This window comes from Diadema antillarum, unplaced genomic scaffold (genome assembly GCF_040938485.1).
Source record: "Diadema antillarum isolate AM-2024a unplaced genomic scaffold, OU_Dant_1.0 seq00000386_RagTag, whole genome shotgun sequence".
Lineage (NCBI taxonomy): Eukaryota > Metazoa > Echinodermata > Echinoidea > Diadematoida > Diadematidae > Diadema > Diadema antillarum.
In genome coordinates this window covers 3,079,024-3,104,729 of record NW_027271384.1, presented here as the reverse complement: position 1 = coordinate 3,104,729, position 25,706 = coordinate 3,079,024, and the positions used below count along the sequence as shown (strand labels likewise).

Here is a 25,706-nt window from a genome sequence, read left to right as displayed (position 1 = left end):
AACATTTATATAGTGCGTTATTACATAAAATGTCTCTATGCGCTAAATGATTATGATTAATGATTAATGATTATCTATTTGTTCGTACATGACTACTATATTCTAGGATTGGTACATGACTATAATCATTTATTCTTTGTCCAATGAATGATTAATTTTTCCAAACAAAACAAAAAATACATAATTATATATGAAGAGCTTGCTTCTAGTAGGCGCTAAATCCATTGAAAAATGATGGATTTAGTGCCTTTTGACAGCAAGCTCTTCATACATGTATTATATATCATATATAATACATGTATGAAGAGCTAAATCATTGTGTTTGTATGTGTGTATACAATATCAAGCATATACATTGTATATATCATACACACAATTTGAGACTTACCGGAGTGGTGCTCTATCGAGGAAAACCATACACTGTGTCAGGTATCCATACTGGTTCGTGGCGCACAAAGTCTCAGGAGATAGCAGCGCGCTGCGCCACGACACAAATTGGATTCGGGCCTTACGTCCCCTCGCATGCAGGGCGGTCTCTTAGCTGGCCGGTGTTGTCGTTGTGTAGCTAATCCTTTTTTGCTCGTCGTTCCTCGAAATCTTTTTCGTCAACTTGGCGTAGAAATTACCTGTGGATAGGAAAAGAGAAGTTAGACGGCGAGGATGGCAAGACGACGGAAGAAGTCTTGAAAAAAATAAAGAAATAAAGTAGCTTAAATATCTTGCAGAGAAGACCAAAACGGCCAAATGATATCAAGTGAGTCAACGAGACGACAACATTACTACCGGGCTGACGAACGTTTTCTTAACAAAGCTTCAAAACCATGCGGAATAATCTCATTGGACGATAGAAATAAGATTACTACAGACAATGTGATACACGTATCTTATCAGAGGATGATTTAATATCACGTTCCTTCGACAAGCATCGCGGTTTGACAAGTGATATTATCAATATAGGTGACAGGCGACATACCCTCCCCTCGCTCCAACAAAGAGAGGAGAGGGAGAGAGAGAGTGGGGGAGGGGAGGCCGGTGCTGCGTGCGTCAGATACAAGTAATGGATTAATGTGGCAAATGATATAATTGGTTTGTCACGATATGTTCGGGTGTGTTGGATCTGACACCCATGTCGCTTTGTTCACTTTTGATCAATATTCTTATTGGTTTATCGGGAACATGGCTGCACGTGATTTGAGAGCACTCTGCGTAGTTCTATGACCGCATAGTGTGTCATGTTCATGGATGTTGGACTCGGGGTTGGCTAATTTCGAGGGCATTCATCAAACCGGCCACGCTTTGCACTATAAATCCACAATAGATCGACAGCACATGGGTAATGACAATTAATCAGGTAGGAAATATTCACAAACGAACTTTGCGCCCAATTGCTGTGATCTTTCATTGATCCCTGTCATTTTATGGCGATGTCTATTTTCTTCAAACATTAGTTTACATTGTTCCAGAAGGGCTTTGAATTGTTTGTTTGTTTGTTTGTTTTGTTGAAGTCACTCCAGCCAAAGTGATCTAAATCACATCAATGCAACTTTCGTTTTCGTCAAAATTTGAACCGACGAGGATCTGACCCCTCTCGCACATTCTTTGTTCGTTTTCCCCTCATCAGCTCCTCCCCCCCCCCTCCCTCACCCCACCCCACGGCGCCCCATGATGAATCAGCGCTATGCAAGTATGGCGACAACACCAAATCACGGCATCCAATTAAAGTAAATTCGCCCCAAAATAGGGGGAAAGGAATTAGGCAAATTTTCGTCCGTCAGATTTGCATCATATCAGGGCATAAAGATAAACACACTGTGACCCCGGCGAAGAAAGTGCAATGCGCACACGGCGATCACTGCGTCCCTTAAATTAATGGGATTCGAAGTATTTGCTCAGAAATTCAAATTCGCTGCAGAGGATAAGAAAGCACCGAGATGACGGCGCGGGTTTGAAAGAGAACAGCAAAAAAGGAAATACAGGGGGTTTGAGAATTTCTGAGGGGAATTAGATTTGTACGATTTGTGATCCACTTAAACAAGCCGAGGCAAGTGCTGTGTTTCCCGCCAGGACTCGTGTACTTCTACTCCACAGACGCGACATCATCTTTGCAGCGAGGGAAACGTAAACGGAGCGAATATGATAATAAAATAACAGTAGTCGTGTTCACATTATTTTCTGCGGGAATCCGAGAAAAAAAAAAGGAGAAAGCGGGGATTTCCGAAACAAAGAACGACCCGCGATCAAACCCGAGCCGCAAACCGTTCGATAATCCGCAAGGAAAGGTATCGCAGCCTAATTTTAAAGGTAAAGTATTGATATATACGAAGAGTCTCAATCAAGAAGACAAGAAAGAATTGTTAGTTTTACTCAAACTGTACACGAACAGAATCTGGCTAAATTTTGTATTTTTTTTTATATAATCATGTGTACACAGACGACAGAACTCTTCAACTACACGAAATGCAATAAATCTATAGTATCAATAAAGCACGAAATGCTGAGCAACATGAAATATTCATCGAAAATTAATTCTACTTGTATACGATGAAAAGGGGAAGTCAAACAAATACATAAGAGTATCATCAAAACCAGAATATAGAAATAGGGAAATAATGCGATATCTGATTTTCTTCAGTTTTCACGACACAATAATATTTGCTAGTCACGTTATAGCATGACGGGTATAATGGTGACTACGTTCATGATTAGAAAGTGGCAACAAAAATATTTCAAACTTATGTAGTTGCAAAGGAGTTTCTTTCTTTTTTTTTCAACGTCATCGCACATCTTGAGTCCACAATATTCTATATTCTAAAAAAACCCTGAAATGTTGAACATTGCTTTCAATATCCACTACAAATTGATCATTGCAGTCGCAATCAAATCACCATAATCACATCATTACTTTGTGTTGTGAGTGCGTGTATAAAGGACGTACGATGAGGAGGGAGAGAGATAAAGACGACATTTCTTTAAATAAAGATAGTGAATTCCTTTGCCGGTTCAATCGATGGTTCAAACGATGGTTTGAATGCTTTTGTTATACTCAGACCTGACGCCAAACCTGACGCTGGGAAAACGAAATTCCCGACGAGCCTTTGTGAAAAGTGGCTTCGGCGAGGAGATAGTAAGATTCCACGTTGATTTGCTATTGCCATGGCAACGCTTTAATCGTGTTACAAATGACGTGCTGGTTATGACCATTCTTCTGATACAGGTAAAATAAAAAGGAAAAAAATCTCACTATGATGTTCTCCCATCCTTTCCCTCTGTTCTCTCTTCATCTTTCTTTATGTCCACCTACACTCGTCCCCCTTTCAGTATCTCTTTCTTCTCTTCTTGTGGGGTCAGTGAAAAAAAAAATACGCAAATGGTGACTTACTCCCATCCCTCGAATAGAATGCTTTGTACATAACGAGAGAGGGATATTTAGCCACGTAAATAAATGAAATATAAACATGTTTTCCCCACCATTTAATTTCTCCCATACGTTTCTGTAATAGAGTTATACCGGCCGTGATTTGGCTCGTAAACCACGCTGGCGTCCATTCGTTTCGTTTAAGTCTGGCGCGAAGGGAAATGAAATATGTGGATAGAAATGAATATAATAATTACATCATGGTTGTCACGTAATGAGGAAAGGAGTCCATCCGTCACGTTTACGTAGCCTGTCCAATGTTATGGGAAAAAAAGAAAATGCTTGCTGGTTTGTTTCTTGATCACGATAAAACTTTGATTCAGCAATTCAGGGGGCGTTTTGAATTTGTCCACTATATAGGAATATTGCTATAAAACATCACAATCATTAACTCACCCAAGTTCTACAAACCCAAGCCCTCCCATCTCGTTTGTTGTTTTTTTTCTACGAGAGTATATTTGTATATGAGCGTAAGAACACATTCTCCTCACTTGTTTACCTTACAGTTTTTTTATGGATCAAATTAACAAATAGATCACACAAATTGAAATAATTATATATGATATTACACAACTCTTCTACATGTTTTGGTTTAGTTCATCTTTCAAGGGTAACAGTTCTCTATTGAAGGTCCCTCCAAAGCACGGTCAACTAAATCACACAATAACGGACAAATTTCTTATCATTTCCTTTCCTTACTTTCTGAAGGATAAATACTTCCTTCGCCTATATTCCGTACGAAAAGGACACCATAATTACACACAGAAAAGTCGGGAAAGGAATAGGCATTGACGCCGTATAGCCACTGGTTTGAAATGTCATCTACGAATTGATCCCTTTTTCCCACCAGGGAAAGGATTTGATCAAATGAAGGCTGCTTGATCCCAGGTTGCCGTCCCTACTCGACTGCGCTATCTATCTTTACTTGGTGTCTACTATAATTACATTTTGAGAAAAAAAAAAAAAACAGGAAAAAACTTGGGTGGTTTTTTTTTTTTGTTTTTTTTTTGTTTTTTTTTTTTTGGGGGGGGGGGTGATTTATGCGTCATCGAAAACATTTTGTCCTTTTCTGTCCACTGACTGAAATAATCATCGCATATCTACCGTGCGCTGGGGCACTGAGCGTTCGAGGCACATTCCAAGAAACGAACAGAATAACGCGATCATGGAGACGGCTATTAATCACCGAGGCCAAAACGCGGACGGGTCCGTGACAATGACGTAATGCGGCTACTCTCACCGGACAGGTTGACGCACGCGTCTAATGATAATAATGATAGTGATACTGATAATGATAATGATAATGATAAAAAGGTCAACGACAGTCGGGCTCGGGAAGAAACGTTTGAGCGGTACAACATGCCTTACGGAGACACAGAACAGAGTCTAATAGTAATGGTCACCAACATTCAGTGGCAGTAAGACAATCGGAAGATTCTGAAGAGAGGTTTAATCGGCAACACATCATAATCCACACGAACGAGGAACCACCCCCAAAACTATTCCCCTGTGAATGCACAGGTTCTTCTGACTGAACCAGCCAAAACTAAAAAAGGACACCGATCGCAAGATGATACGGAAAAAAATAACGTAAAATAAATTTTATTGCAGTATAATAACGCAAGTATGTCATATCAGATTATCATTTATGATATGATATGATTTATTGCATCATGAAACATATTAGAACAATGTAGTAGAGATGGAAGAAAAGGGTAGTAGGATGCCTCCAAGATAAATATAGGTTACTAATAAGTTTTTCCTTGTGTATAAAACTTCAGTGTCAGTTAATTTAACAATTGCTACAGCCGTTTCGTGATCCCCAATTAAAAAATGTATAGGTCCCCATATCTTTGGTGAAAAATAATAAACTACACAGAAGTCGGTACTGGTGTTTGGATAATCCGCGTGCAATTATTATTACCCATCCACGATGCATAATTTATAGGTTGTGTGTCATCTACAACTCTGCATATTATTACTATGTATGCGTGGGTGCGCGTGTGTACGGCTGGACTGGTAAACGCGCTCGCGAGTGCTTGCTTGCGCGCACGTGAGTACAGGTGTCAATACCAGTAATGTACAAAGGGGAAACCGCTCTTTGTTCTTCTGATGTACACCAAGTATCGGCAATACCTAATCTTCATCAAGGCGTTCGTTGTTTGTCGGGCGTGGGTACTGTTACGAGGCCTTCAATCACCGGGATGCTCTCCACTATGAACGTAAGGGGGTCTTGACCTTGACGGTGCTTCGACATCGCGCATCAGCGATCGAGAAGAGTCGGTCAAACGATACGCGGTTTGCGTCAAAACTTAGCCACTCAGCCCCGAGTGGATCCCCTAACGGGCTCTACATGGGGCAGATATCGTCAGCTGATGCCCAATCATTTTCGGGCTCGACATCCGAAATGGCGTTCAGGCTGAGAAATCATGATGGTGAACGTTTGAGAACAGCGGGATTAAGTTTGAATCGTAGTTGTTCCTATTAAAGCGATATGCAAAATCCGCTCAATCACACAAGAGTGACAAATTCTACAGCAGCAAATCAAGTGCGCATGTGAAAACAAAGGGCATCATGAAGTCAGACATAATGACGTAAAGATGTGCGCAAATCAATCACCTAGATGATTATGCTAGAATAATGGCGAACCTTCACGTGCTTTCTTACAGAAGCATAGACCTCCAACATTAGCACTGTTGGGAAAGACTACACCTTGCGGTATGAAATGTTTCCCGCCAACTGTTGACTGGTGTGCAAAGGACCGAAAAAAAAAAGACAAAGACTGAAAACATAAATCGAAAATAAGATAAATATCGAGAACAGTTTTATTGATCTTCAGATAATCGAGACCAAACGCTCGGGATCAAAAATGATATCAGGTCTAAGGGGTGTGCTGTATAGCAAATTCTATGCGTCACTCAAGTGGTGTGATTTGATCGATAGCAAAAGGCGATCAGTTGCGCATGCGCACGGCTTCGAAGTGACGTCCTATTTACGAGCCCACGAACGTGTGCAGTTCGAAATATTATTCATGACTTACATATGGCGGCATTATAACTAGGCATAGACTCGAGCGCGCTGTCGCGTTTGCATTGCATCAGAAAGCGACACGCTGCCATCATTTAAACGCCACAAATTAGGAACTAAGCCGGTTTATTTTCGTCTTTCATCGGGCACGCCGCCACGCAGATTTATGACATTCGATATGTAAACTCGATTTGCTTGATTTGTCTCGTTCCCCGGGGAACTCGCGCATTATCGTCGCTGATTGTTTTTTGACAATACAATACACGCGAGCCTTGCAAATCAGTGACTTCACAAAAATTGCGATTTGTTCGCTTCGCTCACGCACGACGCTTACGACAGCTCCACTCGTCGTACATCACGCTAACTGTTTGTTGCAACAATTACCATAAACACATTTAAGTTGGCGCGTCCGCAAACCGGTATGTGCAGCGCCATATCAATTAGATTCGTGAACGCGCTGACGTAAAGGTCAGACAGTTTGACGGATATTGATGGGTGGCTCGTCTTCCGTATTGATCAAGGGAGGGACGGACGATTTCACGGTCACTGGAGTGGCGACTGTAGCGTCATGATTGTGAACCATGCGCGACATTTATCGGCAGTTAGGCGTAATGATCGTCACCCAATATTGTCTTTCCTCGCAAGGTGACGCCCGAAAACCCACCGATCTTCTTTGATACCCCGTCTCTAACCCTCTCTTTCTCTCTCAATATATATATATATATATATATATATATATATATATATATATATTCTCTCACTGTTATAGGCCACGGTGAATGCCGTTATGCGCAGTATATCATGTGACTGACTGTATACTCAAAATAAGTTTTCTCCCTCAAAGTAGATCCAGTGTATGCTCCACAACATGCTGCAATGCAAGCGTTGGTACAAGGTGGCACGCTTACTTCGTGCTTTTCGTGTGCGTTTTAACCGTGCGTTTGGGAAAGATTTCACATTCTTTACTTTTTCTTTATCTCATAGTTGTCAATATCCATGCAATGGAAAGACGCACGACGGCACTCTAAAGAGCCCCTCCACTCAGGGTCAAGCCGGAGAGGAAAGGAAGGTGACGTTCTTTCCACCTTCCTGGTCAGACCAGAGAGGTGGAGAGAGATCTATAACCTCCTTCCTCAAACTTGCACAGAAGGCAGCGCAGAGTGTGGCGCCATGTACAAATATCGTATACTGCATTTGTGTTTCATTGGTATGCTGCAATCAGGCATATTATTTTTCTCATAATTGGTATTTTCATATTGATATATATGTAAGCCATTACGTATAATGTGTGTGTTATGTGCTTCGTTTCATTTCATTTCATTCATATTCAATTTCTAACAAGCGCACACAGACACACACAAATTATACACAATGTGTGTGTGTGTGCGCGCGTTGTTACATTATCTGAATAGATTTTTGTACGAGGTCAAAAGACCAGTAGTCAACATGCAGGGACGTTTTAGCAGTGTGAATGCATGGAGATAGCATTTGGTAGCTCCATGGTGAATGTAAGGTCCTGAAATGTTCCCCTCACCAATAAGCCGACTTTTATTAGACTAGAAAACAAGCAGGCCGATAGCTGCCCCGAGGCCGACATTGATATTCTCGGGCAGCAGCAGCAGCGCTCGTTCGCTGCAAAGCCAAAGACTATTCTAGGAATCACGGAACCACATGATAACAACCCTTTCCTTTTACTTTCTTTAGGTTTCTTTCCCACTCTCCCTCTCCGTCACCCTCCCTCTCTTCCTTTCTCTTCCCTTCTCTCCTTTATCTTTCTCTTTCTCCCTCTATTTCTCAACTCATCTTTTGTGACGTATCCGGTCATGACATCTTCATTGCCATGGCCACTTGTTCGCTTGTTCGTCATCGCGATACATCTCAGAGGGTTTGTATTGCCTGCTTGATGTGTGCTGTTCCATTTCCCATCGATTCCCTCTCCAATATACTATATCCTCCTTTTTCTTTTCTACATCTCTCTCTTCTCTCCCGCTACTTCTATTCTTGCGAACAAAAGTTGCCTCTTCAGTCCGCGATTTCGTCTCACCTTACCGATGTGACTCCCACACTGGAAGGATGTTCGTGAGGCAAACGCACGTAAATAGAAAACGATAATTCGAACAGTCCAGGGACCGCGCGACATCTCCGGTTGTAGACTCTGGGATTTCGTCGTGCGTAGAGGTACAAGACCAAGTATTTTTTTTTTTTTTTGTCCCCATCGGCACCGTTTTTGAGGGTCAAAGCTTGGCTAATATAGTAAAAATAGTCCTTTTTGGATGAAGCCACGCACGTCAAAATCATATGCATATGTAGAATGAACATGTATACGTATTCTCCTCGCGAAGAGTTTCATCCAATCAATCCTCAACGAGGAGGGGGGAGGCATTCTCTTAGAATCACTACTCAGGTCACAGGTGTTTTTCTGCTGGCTTATATTAGTGCCGTCTTCTTGATGTCTTGTCAGTTTTAAGGAGTTTTTATCTCTCGTGATGACACCTAGATGTTATGATACGATAGAATACTGTAAAAATTTAATTGTGGTATAGTACAAATTTAGATGAGGCTGCTTCCACATAGAGTTCAGTACGCGAATCGAAACAGGATGCATAACTATAAGTAGTGAGTAGTGTGTAGGATACCCAGGAAATTCGCACGGACTAAAACACTTTCTTTTATGCTTTAGTTGTAAAGCCAGCTTTAGTATCTCACAGGGTTCATCATCAGCGTAGACAACATGAATCTGCTTGAGTTATGTCGGATGGGAAAAGTGTATAGGCCTGACGCACGAATATTGGAGGGGTGTGCGTATGTGTGTGTGTGTGTGTAGCAGTAGTAGTAGCAGCAGTAGCAGTAGAGGTAGTAACAAGGAGGCACCTCACGGAGTTGCATTTAGTACCTCCTTGGTGGTGACATAATGTAAGTATACGACCAAGAAGGCCCTTGGCTTGCAAGAGTACCTCCTTGCCACGACCTTGTAGGTCCATAGTAAGAGCATGGAGGAGCTTCCCACCTCGTACGACGCGTGGTGTCAACTGCACAGAAAGTAGTCAATAATATATGCAAAGTACGTAATAAAGGGGACACGTTTGTCACCCGTAGTTTGCCTCGGCTACGACGCAGCCACCTCCGCTGAGCGTTGTGGTACACCCTGAGGCGGCCATCGCTGAATACGGAAGGGGGCGTGCTGAGTGAGCGGACCAACATCGGGGGATTTCCCGAAACAGTCGCGAAGTTTGTTTGAGCCCATACACAGCAAGCCGGGCTTAAAGGAGAACTCCCAAGTTTGTGAAACAGTCGATCAAAATCCCTTCCTGGGAGAGAAATAAAGAGATGGTGAGAATGTGTGAAACACAGAATCGGACGGTTTGTATAAATATTGCCTTCTACTTGCCAATTGTAAAATGGCAAACTCTCGACACCGAGCAATTAATGGCACGGCAAAGTAAAGCCTTATTCCATTAATTTTGAATGTCTGTCTCAATGTAAGGAAAAAACTGCATTTATATTATCACCCCTGACAAAAAAAAAAATGATTATAAATTATGATCTTGTTTTATTCAGGTTAGTTTCTTTAGAGATACCAATGCTCTTCATGAAAGCCCGGATAACAGGTTTAGCCGTGCATTTTACCATAGCAGGTTTAAGGAGGGACATCGCGGGTAAAAGAAATTGCCGACGGTTGTTAGCACTGACTATAGGACTCGAACGAGGTACCTTCTGCTTGAAAGTCCAGAGCCTTAGTCCCTATATCATAACATGATGAAGCAAATCCTGATCAAATGATTGGTTGAGAGCGCACGCAATTTTGCTTATGGCCGGTCATTAGCAAAGTGTAATGACCGGTCATTAGTACTTTCATGTCGGTATGGTGACTGGGCGAGATTTCATCGCTTTATTTACTCGCGATGAGGCTGATTTATCGAACGACAAGGATCTGCTTCATCATTTCATATAAGCAAATGATACACATCACTTTGTCATTAGTATAATCACCCACACTCGATGCCTTCGAAAAAGTCCCACCGCCCCCGGAGATCGCCTCAGGTGTGTTAGACTTGTAGTTCAATAAAGGTATTGTGGGTAATTCTTAATAATGCCCTCACTGTCGCATATCAACCAACGAGCTCCCCTCCCAAGTTACCAACATCGCATTTCATGGAGACGCAAAAATCTTTCCTTTATCATAAGTTTATGTTGCAACACTATCTTGTATATTTCCCCCATGCCGGTATCGGATGTATGGGCCTACCTCAGACATTGTGTTCTTATTGCATAATACCCTGATGGACACAGACAGGCGAGATATGAAATATTCAGGACTATGTTTCTGAAATCACAAACCTGTTTACCTATCTGTCCCTTTCATAGTCCACGCTCTCACAGCAAACTTTAATCGTTCTTCTTTCAGATAATCAAGGCAGCTAAATTTTGATGCGATTGGAATACACTTGAACACACATGCTGCTCCAGGTAAGGATAAAGACACCTGAAATGCTGAAATTCTGAAGGCGTTTATCATGCTTATGTCCGTCTGAATTCTTGGACAGAATGGGCATGCTTCGTCTGCCAATTGCATTTATACTTCTCGTGTACACTCCTAAAAATCCTCGCCCTGGGAATCGATATTTTATGCATGACAAACAAGATGGAGGTGTTTCGATAAAGGACAAAAATAAACATTATCAGACACAGCATAGTCCCTGTATTAGTGCGGAGTTTGAGATGGAGATTTCTGTATACCTAATTCTTGCCATATCTCCGTTTATCCCACACCTACGGAAATCCATTGGAGGTCCATGGGAAAACTAATTCGGCCATTCATTTGTGCCGCGCTGGGAATACATTTCTCTAAGCGCCTAGGCTATATAACATTAGGCAGTTGAAAAACTGATTTTGTTTTCGTTACGAAGAGAGCGCCTAGTTTGGAGTTCAGGTGCTTCGTGTTGGCTTAAGCCGAGTGAAAAGATGGGGTTACTTATCTCAGGTATTTATTTTAAAAAACAACAACAATTGTTTATAGACAGGCTGCATTAAAGACTCTTTAATCTATTTTCATACACAGTAATGCTCTTGCTTTGTGTTTGAGCGATCATCTTCTCCAGTATTTAGACGAGGGGCTCGGGTCTGGGGAATTATGAACTAAAGAGATAATTCTACAGAGCACATGTATTATTTTTCTGTAATACCGAGTTCTTCTCTATAGCCTCGTTCAAGTTCAAAGTTTTATAGCCGCATGGCTCGCAGGCGACACGTTATCTCATCTGTTGGCCGGGCCTGGGATACCAGGGTCTCCCGTTTCACCGCGCCTAGGTTTTTTCCCGCATCTCTGGGTCTTGAGAGCAAAGCATGCAACTTGGAGGGAGAATGACCGAACTAGAGCGCCACACGCTGATTGATAATGGACGAGGTGAAGAAAAAACACAGCAAAGCATCCTCTTCCACTCCAGATTAGTGACAGGAATGAGTAAAGCCCCGCAGGGACGATAATGTTCACATGTCACGTGACTACATCACCACTTTCACTCTTCTATCCACCAACCAATAATACGCCATTGACATGCATGGAATGTAGTCATGTCCCCGATGGTTAAGGGCTATAGTTACTGTAATCGGAAATCGTCTTCGTATCCTGGATTTTTTTCTTTTTCTTTTCTTTTCTTTCTTTTGGTAAGTGGATGTGCTGATAGAGTACAAAATAACTGATGAATACTAAAACTCCGTTTCAAGAGTACATAAAAGTCAAGGCATTCTTGTGTCGAATATGATTACTATATCATTTTTTCGTCATTACTATTATCTCTTTCAGTTTTATTATACAACACCTGTAATTTGTGAGTGTCAGGGTGGGTATAACATGCTGGTGACGCTTCAATTAAGAAGTTCTATACCGGTTCTTGAGCAGCAGGACGCCGTGCAAGACGATTTTGACGGCATCGACACGATAGTGTCAAATATACCAAGACAAACAGTTTACATTTCAGTTTCTTGCTCAGAGCTCTGTGTTAAATTAAGCCTGTGCAGTGATAGCATGATTATGAAAGATTGTTTGTTTTTTTTTTGTTTTTTTTTTGTTTTGTTTTTTACTGATGTGGTGATAACAAAGTTACTGGCAATCACTGATACTCTAGATCACGCAAGTTTACAAAACGTAACATCCATATTTTTTTTCGTCAGTCGAATGCCTTTACAAAACATCCCCCTGGGCAAAGGTTTTTGTCTCGCCGTCTCGTCAGCATGCACACCCACCTCACAATAAAGGGAAGAGAGATGCATTTGTACAATATTCAATTCCGACACACGCCCTTGACCGAGCACCGGTACCACGTACTCACGATTTTTAGCTCGCGGCATGCAGATTGTGAAGTGCCAATGATACCAAAAAAAAAAAAAAAAAAAAAAAAAAAAAAGATATGCATGTACCTTCCCTCAATTGCGTTCGTTCAGTAGCGCGATTTATTGACAGCTAGTCTTACAGCGGATCATTTCGCCGTCCTTCCCCAAGCGATTCAATTCTGTCCTTCAACCTAGCGGCAGTCACGAACTACTTTGTGCGGAAGTAGATCACGAAAAAGGGCACAACTCCAATGTATTTCTCAGTTTGGGAAAATTAACAGATTATCAATTTTCTTCATACAAAACACAAAATGACCGGAAGTGAATCAACAAAACGATTTGCTCTGAAATCTCGTCAACATGTTTGAGTATACCGATACGTTTTGTAAACTTACGTGGGCGCACACACACATACACACGCAAATTCACGAGGTCGTAGACTTGGTTGTAGACTTTATACATGGCTGCCCTTTTCGTTACTAAGGTGCGATAGACAGTGGAAATGAAACGAGACACAAATCGAAGTCTGGTTCGGAACGACCTTCTCTCTTCTTCCACCGAGAGACGTACAGACATTGTTTGATTTTCTTTTCATGTCATATTATTTGTTTGCACAAGGCGTCTATCAGCCCGCCTTACCCTTAAAAAATAATGTTTGATTTCTCACGAACATGCCACATGCTGACCATGAAACTAAACACCGCCATTATTCCATTTCAGTTGTGGGGTGCTTTTTAATGCTTTATACCGTTTTGGATTGTTTCCAGTAAGGCCGTGTTACTCCAAGTTTACAATTCCCATGATTCTGTTAAAGATCACGTACATGTACGCCTACAGTACAGACTAAGATTGTTATGTAGAAGGCAACGAGAAAGAAAACAGGGGAAAATGACTTTGTTTGCTTCAAGATTCACATTTTTAAAGGCATAATTTACCTTTTGCAGATGACACAAAAGCCCAGCATTAGTGTTTTAAAATAGTTCTAAAATGTGAGTTAGGGATAGAAAAAAAAAAAACACTGTAAAAATTTGAATCGGTAAAATCGATTGTTAAAATTGTTAAAACATACAAAATGTGAACAATAGTTATAATAAAAATGTCTCCAGACAAAACCGTCTACAGTTACGGTTTACTGAGAAAAATACAGATATCTCCTTATATTTTAGACTTTATCGCGAAAATAATTATGTGATAGGATTTTCTTGTAGTACAACAGACCTATACAGTACACATATATGCTTTTATGCATTAAGCGTACCCGGGTAATATCTTGAAAAAATAATTTTAAATCACTGAACTCCCAAAGGTATAGACAGGACTTTTAAGGGGGGCTTTTTAATCCCTTTATTTCAGTGTCGTTTTAAGCATTGCAATCGTGTCAGAAATCAGCTCTACCTATATGTGTTGATTATCAATCGTCTTTCACAGCATAACTACATGTGACATCAAAATGGTTTAATGGCAACACTGTTTTGAAGACAGCCTTTCGCGCATTTAGAACGAAAAAAAAAAAACAAACAAACGAGCGAGTATGTCCAACAAGCTGCTCAGAAGGATTTCTTCGGATCACCCCAAAACATACACAAATTCATTTTCAAGAGTCCTGTATCGTTCCAGGCGATACAAATGAATAATGGGAAAGATCATTATCGAATGTCGACTTTCGAGTGAATTTATCCGTGCGACGACCGAAAAACAAGAGTTGCAAGCGAAAATGACCTAGAAGCCAGTCGTGGTTGTCGTAGATAGACAATGACTAACATGCAGTAATCCAGTAATATATGCATGCACATTCCGAGAAATAATCTTCCACAGATTTACGCTGAATGGTTGTCGAACATGTTACTATTTAGAGGCCTTTGATGTTGATTCTCAATTCTTTATCTTTGGCTCGACTGGCAAATGCGAAGAGAAAGAATCACAGCTAATCTTTTATTCTTACCGCGAACAAAATATATTTTTCTTTTCTGCTTTTTTTCTTCCCATAGAGTTGAACACATCGTCTTTCAAACGGCTCACCAGACCGGGGTTGATGACCTTGTCAACGGAGCGATAAAACGCAGATGATGAAGAAGGTATTCCTGAACATTGTACAATATATGTAGGTACGTACAAGAAGGTTAAATGTGTATCATTAAAGTGTGCCTTTTGCGTGACAACTAACGCTTGAAAACTTTTTTTTTTTCAAAATGGTCATGAGTATCTTACGCAATAGAGTTGCTATAGTGGTACTCATACAGAGTACATACAGGGAAAGTGAAGGTGGTCATGTGATATGCCCAGAGTAAACTCCGTCAATCAATGCAACCGGCGCGTTGACGTCACGAAACAAACGGCAGGGGTGCGTGACGCAATGTTCGCTATGTTAACTCTGCCTGCTAGTGCCAGCCCTTCGTGACGAAACTCAGGTTCCGTTGTATTTACATAAAGTATAGGTATGTCAAGTGGGCGATAAGTCCCATTACTGTCACACACACACACACACACACATACACACGCTACAAGGGAGGACGGACGATCCATCATTTATGATACAGCAACACTCGCCCGACGTATCCACTCATCCACTCAGCTCCCTTAGCCTTGAGCCCAGGCGTGTGTCTGTAATCGCAGGTTACGCATTGGGAGTATCAATTGAGAAGATGTGCAACACTCGCAGAAATTACGTCTTGATGGTACGACAAATTCAAGAACTTGTCAGTCGATTATCGTAACAGACAAACATAATCATTATCAATAATATTCACCAACACTATTTCATAAAATCGTCCAAAAAATTACCGCTATAGATTGATCAATGGGATCGCAGAGGAAGAATTGTTATTACACATTGAACTACCACAACATAGTAATTAACAGATGGCAACTTAAAAAAAAAACACCTTCATAATTATGAATGAAGCCCTTTGAATCAAAACAATTTGTATACGTCTGAGAAGACAAGACAAAGCGTAAATACGATGAAAGCGGGCAGAAGTGTATGTTTTGAAGTGTATGTGTGACTTTGTGTATGTCTCAATATAATCGGATAATAGGCAACAGACAAAACCAATGCATGACTACATAATTCCTGGCAGTACCGTGCAAAAAACAAACAAACAAACAAACAAAAAACAAATAAAACATTCTAAATATTACAACGAGGAAACCAAAAGAATGAAGAAAATGCAGAGTATTCCTCTTGTAAAGTGTTAGACTCAGAAGACTGACGTTTATATCATGACTGTATATCTTTGAAGTCTTGGAGAGAGGATTTCTTATGAGAGGTGCGACACTTCAGATTTAAAAGCATATCGTAATTACCAATAAGTAGGCCTACCTGCGGAAATCTAGGCACGCGTCACACAAACTTTTGCTTGTCATACGGCACGAAGGGGGTCACTGAGAGGACACGAGCGTGCATAATGGATGAGTTGTTCACAGAATTATGGGCACTATAACGACAATCAATTAATCAGGTCAACTGGACCTGAGACGCAGCACCTGCCGCGCCTTGCGAATAATAGTGAAGCCCAGCTTTGAAACTGCTTTATGTAAAATGTAGGGCAACCTAGATCGGGTGCACGCCACGGGTTCGACACCCACGAATCATACAGCCCACGAATCATACGGCCCACGAGTCCGACACCAGGCAAACAATAGGCAAACAGTAGGCAAACAATGTGCATGAGTTCCACACGATGTAAACAAGGCCAGAGAGACTGACATGGGGCGCCCTGTGATGTCATGTCGAACTCATAGACCATTTTTACCCAGTGTCCAACTCGTGGGCCGTTTTCACCCAGTGTCAAACTCGTGGGCCTTGTTTGTCTGGCGTCGGACTCACAGGCCTTATTTGCGTACTGCAGTGTTGAACTCACGGGCTGTTATGACTCGTGGGTTGTATGACTTACGGACCTGTTTTCAATGTCGTACTCGTGGACAGTATGACGTGTGGGTGTTGGTTGATCTCGCGGGATGAGCCTCATATAACTGTACATACGCCCCTGTGCTAAAATACGCCCCGACGTGAACAAGCCTCTGGAGACGATATTCAGAAAGCCCAAAAGGCCCCCCTATAGGGCTGTGGTTGAAAGTCGTTTTGCACGTTACCTCTGACCATTGTCTCTGTTGAAGAGAATGTATTACATTATTGTTTAAGATCGTTTAAAAGAAATGACACCTACTCCCGTCGCCTATGATATTTCATCTAAAAAAATAAAAAAAAATAAAAAAAAAACATTATTGGAACGCAAGTGAATAGAGAGAAAGAGCTAACAAGTGAAGTTTGGATGCTACTCCAATAAGTTCACGTATTGAAAATCACAGCATATAAACAACGTCAATGGAAATGCACAACGTCGAATGTCAAATCAAGAACATTTACACGTGCTTCGGGACGCCTTTAAAAGAATCAGGGAGTTTAGCCTCCCTGAAAAAATCAACTACAGCTGTATTTCTTTCTTCTTGTTTTTTCGGCAAACTGGCTAGAAACACAATAAGCCCACTATAGGAATTTGAAGAATGTACGCCGCCACATTACCGTGAAAGGCTTTATACAGGTGAAAATCGTGTCAACTTATCAGTGTCACTCGCTGAGCCAGTGCAAAATGAACCCGACCTCGACTATCAAAGGATTTTATGACTTCGTAGAAAGGGGAAGGAACCACCGGTATGCCTCCCCTGCGGCAAACGGCGTTCCAAATGCGCAATCCAAATGGCTAAAGACCCCCTGCCACCGGGCGGGCCAGCCCTACGGGCGAAGACAGTTCACACTTACAGACAGTGGAATGTCGATGGATGTCGGAGGGTCGGATGAAATAATGGAGTTACCTTTATGGGCGACGTTGGCAACTGTCATATTTCTGACAACCATTAGAGGTGCGCATCCAACACACGCGATGCATTCGGGGCGTCTTCAGGTCATAGCGAAGCCTAATCTCAGGTGCCATTCGAAAGTACACACGAGAACCGACCCCCTGCAGCGCCCTCACAGGGTCCATCAGTGGTACGTTCGTTGAGGGAGAATCTGGATGATTGCTAGACTTTCGCATTTGAACGTCTACGAACTGGTTATACTGGGTATACAGAGTTTCAATTTATAGTGATCGCAATTAGGAATAAGAGTATTTTCAGAATTCATAAGAAATCACAATGAACGAGGATGATGGCATAGCACCTTCACAAAAGAACGCGTCATTGGGTGCTCAAGGAAACAGAACAAAAGAAGGAAATATGCATAAATGAATATATGCAGTTGTACAGTGAATCCGTATGACATTGCTACATTAATGGAATGCGTGAGCCTCCTACTGTATGTCATTACCCTTTTCAGTGTTATTTGTTTTAGGGTGTCAGAGTATTTGTTTATTGTCTGACCAACGGCCACAATTCCACAAAATCTATACATGGCACTATCGATTTATGTACTACATGATGAGCAATCATGAAAACAGTCTGAAATTTCCACTTGAGACAGTGGCTCGGTTCATGTGTTTATGCACAAACGTTCCGAACACCCACAAAGCTTGATCCGGGCTTTCCTGTCCTCGCAACAATGAGCGCAAACTGGATTTCATGAATATCAAATGAAGGTCCAGGTATCATCAGAAAGAGGCGAGGCGGAGAATTTGACAGGTTGTTGGTCGTTTGGACGAACGAGTATGTTGATAATCATATTGAAACATCGCTTTCTTGTGACGATTCCTCATTTTCCTCACTTTTTTTTAACGTGGTAGAATTGCAAGATCTTCTGTTGCTTGCAAAGTGTGGAAAGCTTCCTTTCTTTCCTTTTTTTTTTTTCACGCAACAACATTCGAGCCAACCTTTTTATAACCCAATGTCCGAGATGTCGGCTAATGTGAGCTGAATTCATACAAATGAGTAACCCTATAGTATACGTCCCTCTTCCAAGTTCGTATTTCTGCACTGTGACATGGCAGAATCATCAAGATTCCTTGGTTTCTTTGTTCGTCGCGAAGTCCGGAGGTTCATGAGATGTTATCAGATGACACTTTCCCCGCGAATCGTGGAAAGTAATGTTGTGTTCTCTCTCTTCCTCCATCTCTTTCTATTTCTGTTCCTATCTCCCGTTCTCCTATTTCTTCACGTCGTGTAGTTAAGAACACTCCACGAAGTACCGTTATGGGATGTCGGATAGGTAACCGCAGCCTTCTTATCAATTAAATATATCCCCGCTCCTTAGCCCTCCAAACCGGCGACGAATTTCCCAGAATCCGAGCGGTCTGGAGAGGTGGAAGTTCCGTTTTGGCTAGACTGCCACACAACAGCCAAGTACACAGGACACTCTGCACCAGCACCCGAACTCGAACTTGTGAAGACCGCGGAGACATGAAACGTTAAATAATACAGCAAACTCTGCGAAGGTGATTTGCTTTAATATTAATCGGGAGAGTCAGGAGACAAGCAACATGCATTTATATTGTGCACAAAACGGGGGATAGGATGTGGAATTTTCAGACTGTTCCGATATCTGTGACTAAAGAGCATGGAACTTGGAAGTACAGTTGTATGTACACATTGTAGGACTACTAGTAATTCGCTCTGATGGCGACACGAATGTTGAGAGATATTTTCCACTGTTCGATTAATTTAGAATTGTGCGACTTCCTCAGATCGTCATGGTGTGAAACTTGAGGGTGAGCGAGGAAGAAACTCTTGTCATGCTTATAATCACACATTTTGTGAACAATCGTGCATTTGATGACAACTTGTGGTATATAAAACTACAAGTGTACGATCAGGGCCCCGTTTTATCAAAAGATATAATCGATTATAAATTTCCTTCACACACAGGCAGCCATAGACTTATGATAGAAATCAACTATACCATCAATTATATAACTCTTCATAAAACAGAGCCCATATACAGGTGTTGTCTCTAGGGACAGAGAGGGAAAGACATATATAATAAGAGAGAGAGAGAGAGAGAGAGAGCAAAAAGATTATTGAAACTATATAGGCCTACCTTTACATTTATTTATTTTGTGATATTTTGTTGTTTGTCATCTGATTATTAGTACAAGGCCCTGTTTTATGAAGAGTTATAATGGATTATATAGGTAAATTTTTATCGTAAGTCTACGGCTATGTGTAAGCCTGTGTGTGAAGGAAATTTATAATCGATTACATCTTTTGATAAAACGGGGCCCTAATCTGCATTATTTCTTATCCAAGATGATTGTGAAATATATGTATAGCATTTAGAGGCACAAAGAAACAAGGAATAAATCTATATAAATTACATATGTATACATGATTTACAAAACGACACAAAACATCTACAGCATGAGGCAGCGAAAAGAGATCATGATTTGACTATCATAAAACAAATCAAATCATAGGTTAACTTTAAAACAAGTCTGAGTACAAAAAAAAAAGCATATATAAGTAAATTATGTATGTATTTGACAGGTGCACAATGCTATCGTCGACTTTAAGATGGACTGATAAAGGTGCGGAATTCTTGGAATACAGAAATGGATATCAGGACGCTGGCTTCCTGTTATCTTATACCGACTGTAACCATGACAACAATGTGACAGAGTGACTCGTGATCAGATGGCGAAATGACGAGTTTGTATAGTCGAAAATTCTAGAAGCCATGAACGGTTGAATCCCCATGGCATGCCCCCCCCCCCGCCTCCCAATCTGAAAAGAAAAAAAAAACACACAATGATGTCTTCCATGAAACACAAAAGTAGACCTAAACAGTTTTATCAGTGACACGTATTTGTATGCAGAAGGACGATGATTGGTAATATAAATTATGTGCAATGTCTCGTCAAAACATATTGTTACCGATAACACCCTTCTAGGTTGTAAACATGTTTTGTTTTGTTTTGTTTTGTTTTGTTTTGTTTTGTTTTGTTTCTATTTTTTTTTCTTTTTCTATGATACTATATTTTGGTAAATAGGAACTTATCTGTCGCCAGTTCGGCCTTGGAAATAAAGTTTTATCATGGCATTAAAAGGATATCGTAGGAAAAATAACGGTATTAAATGACAAGCCTCTCCATTACACAGTCACAACCTGACAATTTTATCCCTGTAGTGGTATATCGGATATTTGCACTGACGATGACTGAAATAGGTAATCTCCAACCCATTTTAGGACTTTGACTGGAATATACTCTAACCTTGATTATTTCTTCGGATAATATTCAGCAATAAGACGAAAGATCGAACAAGAGGAAACTCTCTTAAAGAAAAGCGAATGATTCATTCGAATGTCAACAATGTCCACACAGTAAATAATCAGAAGTAAAAAATGTCTCAGTACGTTATTGTTCAGGATGCGATCGGGATGGTATTAAGAATGTGTGATAAACTTTGTCGTCTACTTTCAAATGCATCATAACGTTGCATGTATATAAAAGACGACGCATACACAATAGCGTTAAAACAATTCAAATGTCATTGTGTTATACTTCTTATTTTAATGTATGCTTGCTTCTGAATAGAAGAGTTCCCTGATTACGGACACATATTGTAATCATGAAGGAATGCGGAATTTTCTTAGAGCAATACAGCTTCTATTCACTTTGTTAAGTTAACACGACTCTTATCCTGATAATTGACATGTTTGCACGACTATAGAAGCGGCGTTATTTCGAACATATGCAGGTCAGGAGGGCAAAGTATTGTTGTAATCACTAAAACAAGGCACAATGCGACTCACATAACGCGATCAATAATCACGGTAAATATATACCTAGGTCTGTCACATTCCAAGCACAGGCGATCGATATGGCATCTTAGGAACACATGGACTATGCATCCGGAGAGATAAGGGCGAAAAGTTTTAGTACTGAGTACACATTATCGTTCCATGCAGACAGGTAGTTCCCTACAAACAAAAGCTTGCATTGCCAATAAACAGTCTCTCGACCTATAATTAGGGTGTGAAAAACGTCTTTGATTGCCATGTTTGCCTAAATACCAGGAAATCCGAGCTATTGATACTTCCGTGACGCATGAGGCGACGAGATAAATCGATTTCATGTCAGCATTCCTCTATCATTGCAACGGACATGTTCGGGCACGAATAATCGAGCGCGATCGTGTATTTCTAGCATAATATCACGCACTAATCGAACGATCGGGACGTGTGTCACGGGTGTTTTAACTCGGCAACATACATTCTTCTTGTCGAAATCTGCGTCGCACGAACACTGAAATAACAGAAAGAAAAAAAAAGGGGGGGGGGGGATTTAGGCCCGTCCCACATTCACGCCATCTGTAAGCCTACACATACGATGTTCATTTCGTGTACGCGTTAACATTCATTGTTCACTTGAGAAAGCTGTTCCTATACCCTATGCCAGTAATCTTATATTATTTCAATATTCTTTGACGATTTAGAGGTGTGCTCCCTCTACCAAAAAAGAGCACATCATAGATGCAGTGAGAACGGGAGTATACAGTGTGTCAGCTAAAAGAAATTTAGCGGACATCCATCGAAATAGTTCAGTTGGCTAAATCATTTTACCCCCACAAACCGTCCCCTTGCAGAACTAATGTTTCCACGCACTTTTAGTTCTTTCAACGCCTTTGTTCATTTGGGGCTTCCCGCCTAAATGGCGCGATGCCAACTGCACCTACGCTTTTCAAATGGATAACTGGCGATTTGAAAGAGGAGTAACAACATACAAACCACCTTTAAGACTATAAACAAAGGAAACAAAAGGTAAAGTATGACAACAACGAGACAGTAATGCAGTTCTTACGGGGAGGGTGTGTAAGAATCCACTAGTATTTGGGCACGTGTGTCATAGCAATCATAATCTACGCGACTCGACGTAGGTTCACGTACTGTTTTGGTTCGCGACAAATTCCTTATTTCGTGAAATTATTGTGCGCATCATGACTAAAAGGTGCTCCGTTAGACACCATTGAGGTGTGTGCGGTGTTATCGCAGAAATATGTTTCATTGTTTGTTCAGGATAAACGGGTTACGATTTTTAAGCGGAAAATCCCCTTGCGACAGTAAACAAATCGACGAGGCGTGCTTGCGCATGATGACCAGAAGCACAGCATAATGTGCGACGCATGAACTTCCGTGTGTGTCGAAGTCTCCGTGTATTCTACGCTCCGCAAACGTATAACCACCTAATAGACAAGTCATAAAGGTGTTTCTACAAGTATCATGAGTATAATCTTCGATTCTGATCGTTGGATATGTCACTGATCTACTTACATTGCTACATTCCGTTACAAATGACAGAATTCTCGCTGTGTTGTGCAGGACTGTGTATGCTCCCCAACATTTTGTTGTTGGCTTTTTGATGCCATTCACTGAAGTTTTACGAAACATTATTACCCTCTTCATGACCATGTTATAAACTCGTCACAACCAGCAAAATGTGTTCCTTGTAGCGCGGACATATATTTGTATACCTACGACTCTATACGAGAGGGTAATATACTGTCCATTCGCGCATTAAACCTACGCAAGCTATTACTAACGTAGTAAAGATGGGAGGCAAAATAACGATAACAATACGGTGAATACTCATACAGATTTCATGGCTGAACTGAATGAAAATAACAGAGTCAATTTGATATTGTACTAAAAAAAAAGAAACTGGGTCATGAGGCACGATCGTCACGTTATCCTTTTACGTTAATGCCTTGGCTCGCACATTGTAAAGGTCGTCTGTGTAATGCTGCGGGCATAAATATCACGTAATAATTTTTGGACAATGGGGCAATCACAACTTAACGATTTTGCAAGAACTATACAATACGCGCTGACAGAATGTTTGGACTAATATTGATGTCTGAACTCAATCCATCCTCCTCTGCCCATTTGATAATCACAACGCCAATGATAAAAAAAAAATAATAATCAGTGTTGTCAGTATCCACATCATTACCAGGCATCATTACAGAAAAAAAAAAGGGGAAAATACACGCCTATTTAGTATTACTTTACAACCAATGAGGTGAAAAGAAGTATCTTTTCGTCTCACCTCCCTGGTACAACCCAGGAGGGCACTACGAGTTTCCCAGTTCAATAAACCATAAACATACCCACACGAACAAACGCACATACACACACGTGGGGTCCGTTTGCGATTTTCATTACACTCTTTATTCCTATCAGTATCGAGTTGACTTTATCAGAGACTTTCACACAAAACTGATTTATACTCACGCTATACTCTCTCGACAACTTTGATTTTGCCTTCGTCCGCAGCACGCCCCCGACTACTTTCTTCCGATTTCCAAAAAGGCAGGGGAAGACCAAATCTGGCCCAATGCAGACTTTTTGATAATTGTATTCCAAGTAATATAATGTATCCAAAGAGACAGCGATTCCGCAAAACGCGTGTTAATAACACGCGACACCGAACAACAATACACACTGGGAGAGCTCGGAGGGATCGCCGAGACCAGCCGCACGAGGAACGGGCTTTGTAGTGTATGCGAACTTCTCCACGAATGAATGAAAATAAAATATTCCCTGTGACAGATTTTTTTTCCTTCTTCTTTTTTTTTTTCTTTTGCGTATGCCCCCTCAGCTCACTAGAAGCTCTTTCTCTTTCGTTTTGTCAAAGTGCACTAGATATGACTAAGCCCAAATTGCTTTGTGTCGCGCTGTCGCGCTGTCACTGTCTTTGCCTCATCAATTATTTAATCAGAAACGGCTAGCCGCCGTTCAAGCCGCTGCGAGTCTGACCCCGCGTCCAAGTAATTACTCGGGTCAACGGATTGCGCACTGCGTCACGCCCAAAGTTCTTGAACCATCGGAAGAAAATATATATATATAAAAGGGGAAAATCACCAAAAAAAAGCAATGGAGGAAAAGAGGCGGAGTGGTAGTCTGAAGAATTAGGCATTCTGCACCCGAGTATCTCCAGAATTCTTTATATTGTTATAACCCTCCTCGCAGACTTCGATCCTCTACTTCCTTTTCATTTCAGATACCTAAGGTTAAGCATTCATAGGGAACTCGTTCTTTCTCCCACATTGGACCAAAGTTTGGAAAGATTTCCCTGTCACTGTTCGCCAGTCATCCTCTGTGGAATCATTTAAATCATCCCTAAAAACATATCTGTTTAATATATTGTAGGAAACAAAACAAAAATGAAGATGTCACATAATTCCTTTTTTCTCTCCCTCTCTCTTCTTTTTTTTTCTTTCTTCTCCTAACCTTAAGACTAAAAGCGCTATGAGCATCTTTTGATGGACTGTTGCGCTATAAAAGTATACACTATAATTATTATTATTATTATTATTATTATTATTATTATTATTATTATTATTATCATTATTATTATTATTCTGGTCCTCATGTAATACTCTAGACAAAGCTGAAAGCCTATGCAAAGAGAGAAAATTCACATAATATGGACGAATCGTCATGTATCGCATACATGTGCCAACGTGCACTGTGTTCCAAGCTTTATATTCGTTGAAAGCTAGTATGTTCAGTTATGGTGTTCCTTTTTGCCCCAGCTAATCCATTTTACGTTTGTAAACTGCTCCTACTGCACACATACGCCGTTTTTGATCTTCCTGCTCACAGACAAGGCATTCGATCTATCTACAAGAGTGGATTCTGCATCGCACTCAGCTGTTCCTCCTTCAAAGTTTGTTTGATGCTACGCTAGATTGCACATGCCAATACTTTTCCAAAGAACTATTCCACGTGATTGAATGACTTACGAATGTGGGAAACGTGTGTGATACCTCCTCGGTTTCAACATGACTCAGCCTGATATTACTTCAAATTTTCTAATAAAAAAATAAATCCAAAACATAAGACCCACATAAATTCGGGTGGATCACTCCAATTGCATACATGCGGTACGATAGATCAGCGCAGATTTCAGACACACAAAAACCAGTAACCGATCAGGCAATTACTCTACCACCAAACCGGGTCTGAAAAATGCAGACTAGAGAACAAAGTGCGCTCGCCAAGTCA

The 25,706-nt window shown here is 41.0% G+C and overlaps 1 protein-coding gene across 3 annotated transcripts in view; it reads right to left on the bottom strand.

Moving 5' to 3' along the window:
- The window catches only part of LOC139731920 (uncharacterized), a 121,399-nt gene that overhangs the window by 62,186 nt on the left and 33,507 nt on the right, over positions 1-25,706 (bottom strand). Inside the window, exons 1-2 of one of the 3 annotated variants that reach the window (XM_071642797.1) lie at positions 23,931-24,183; positions 389-626 (exon numbers count right to left, since the gene is read on the bottom strand). The gene's annotated coding sequence lies outside the window, so the exon portion shown is untranslated. Of the gene's footprint in view, positions 1-388; positions 627-17,584; positions 17,779-23,930; positions 24,184-25,706 lie in introns of those variants that run through there. The other 2 variants (XM_071642798.1, XM_071642796.1) reach the window with 2 other exon arrangements.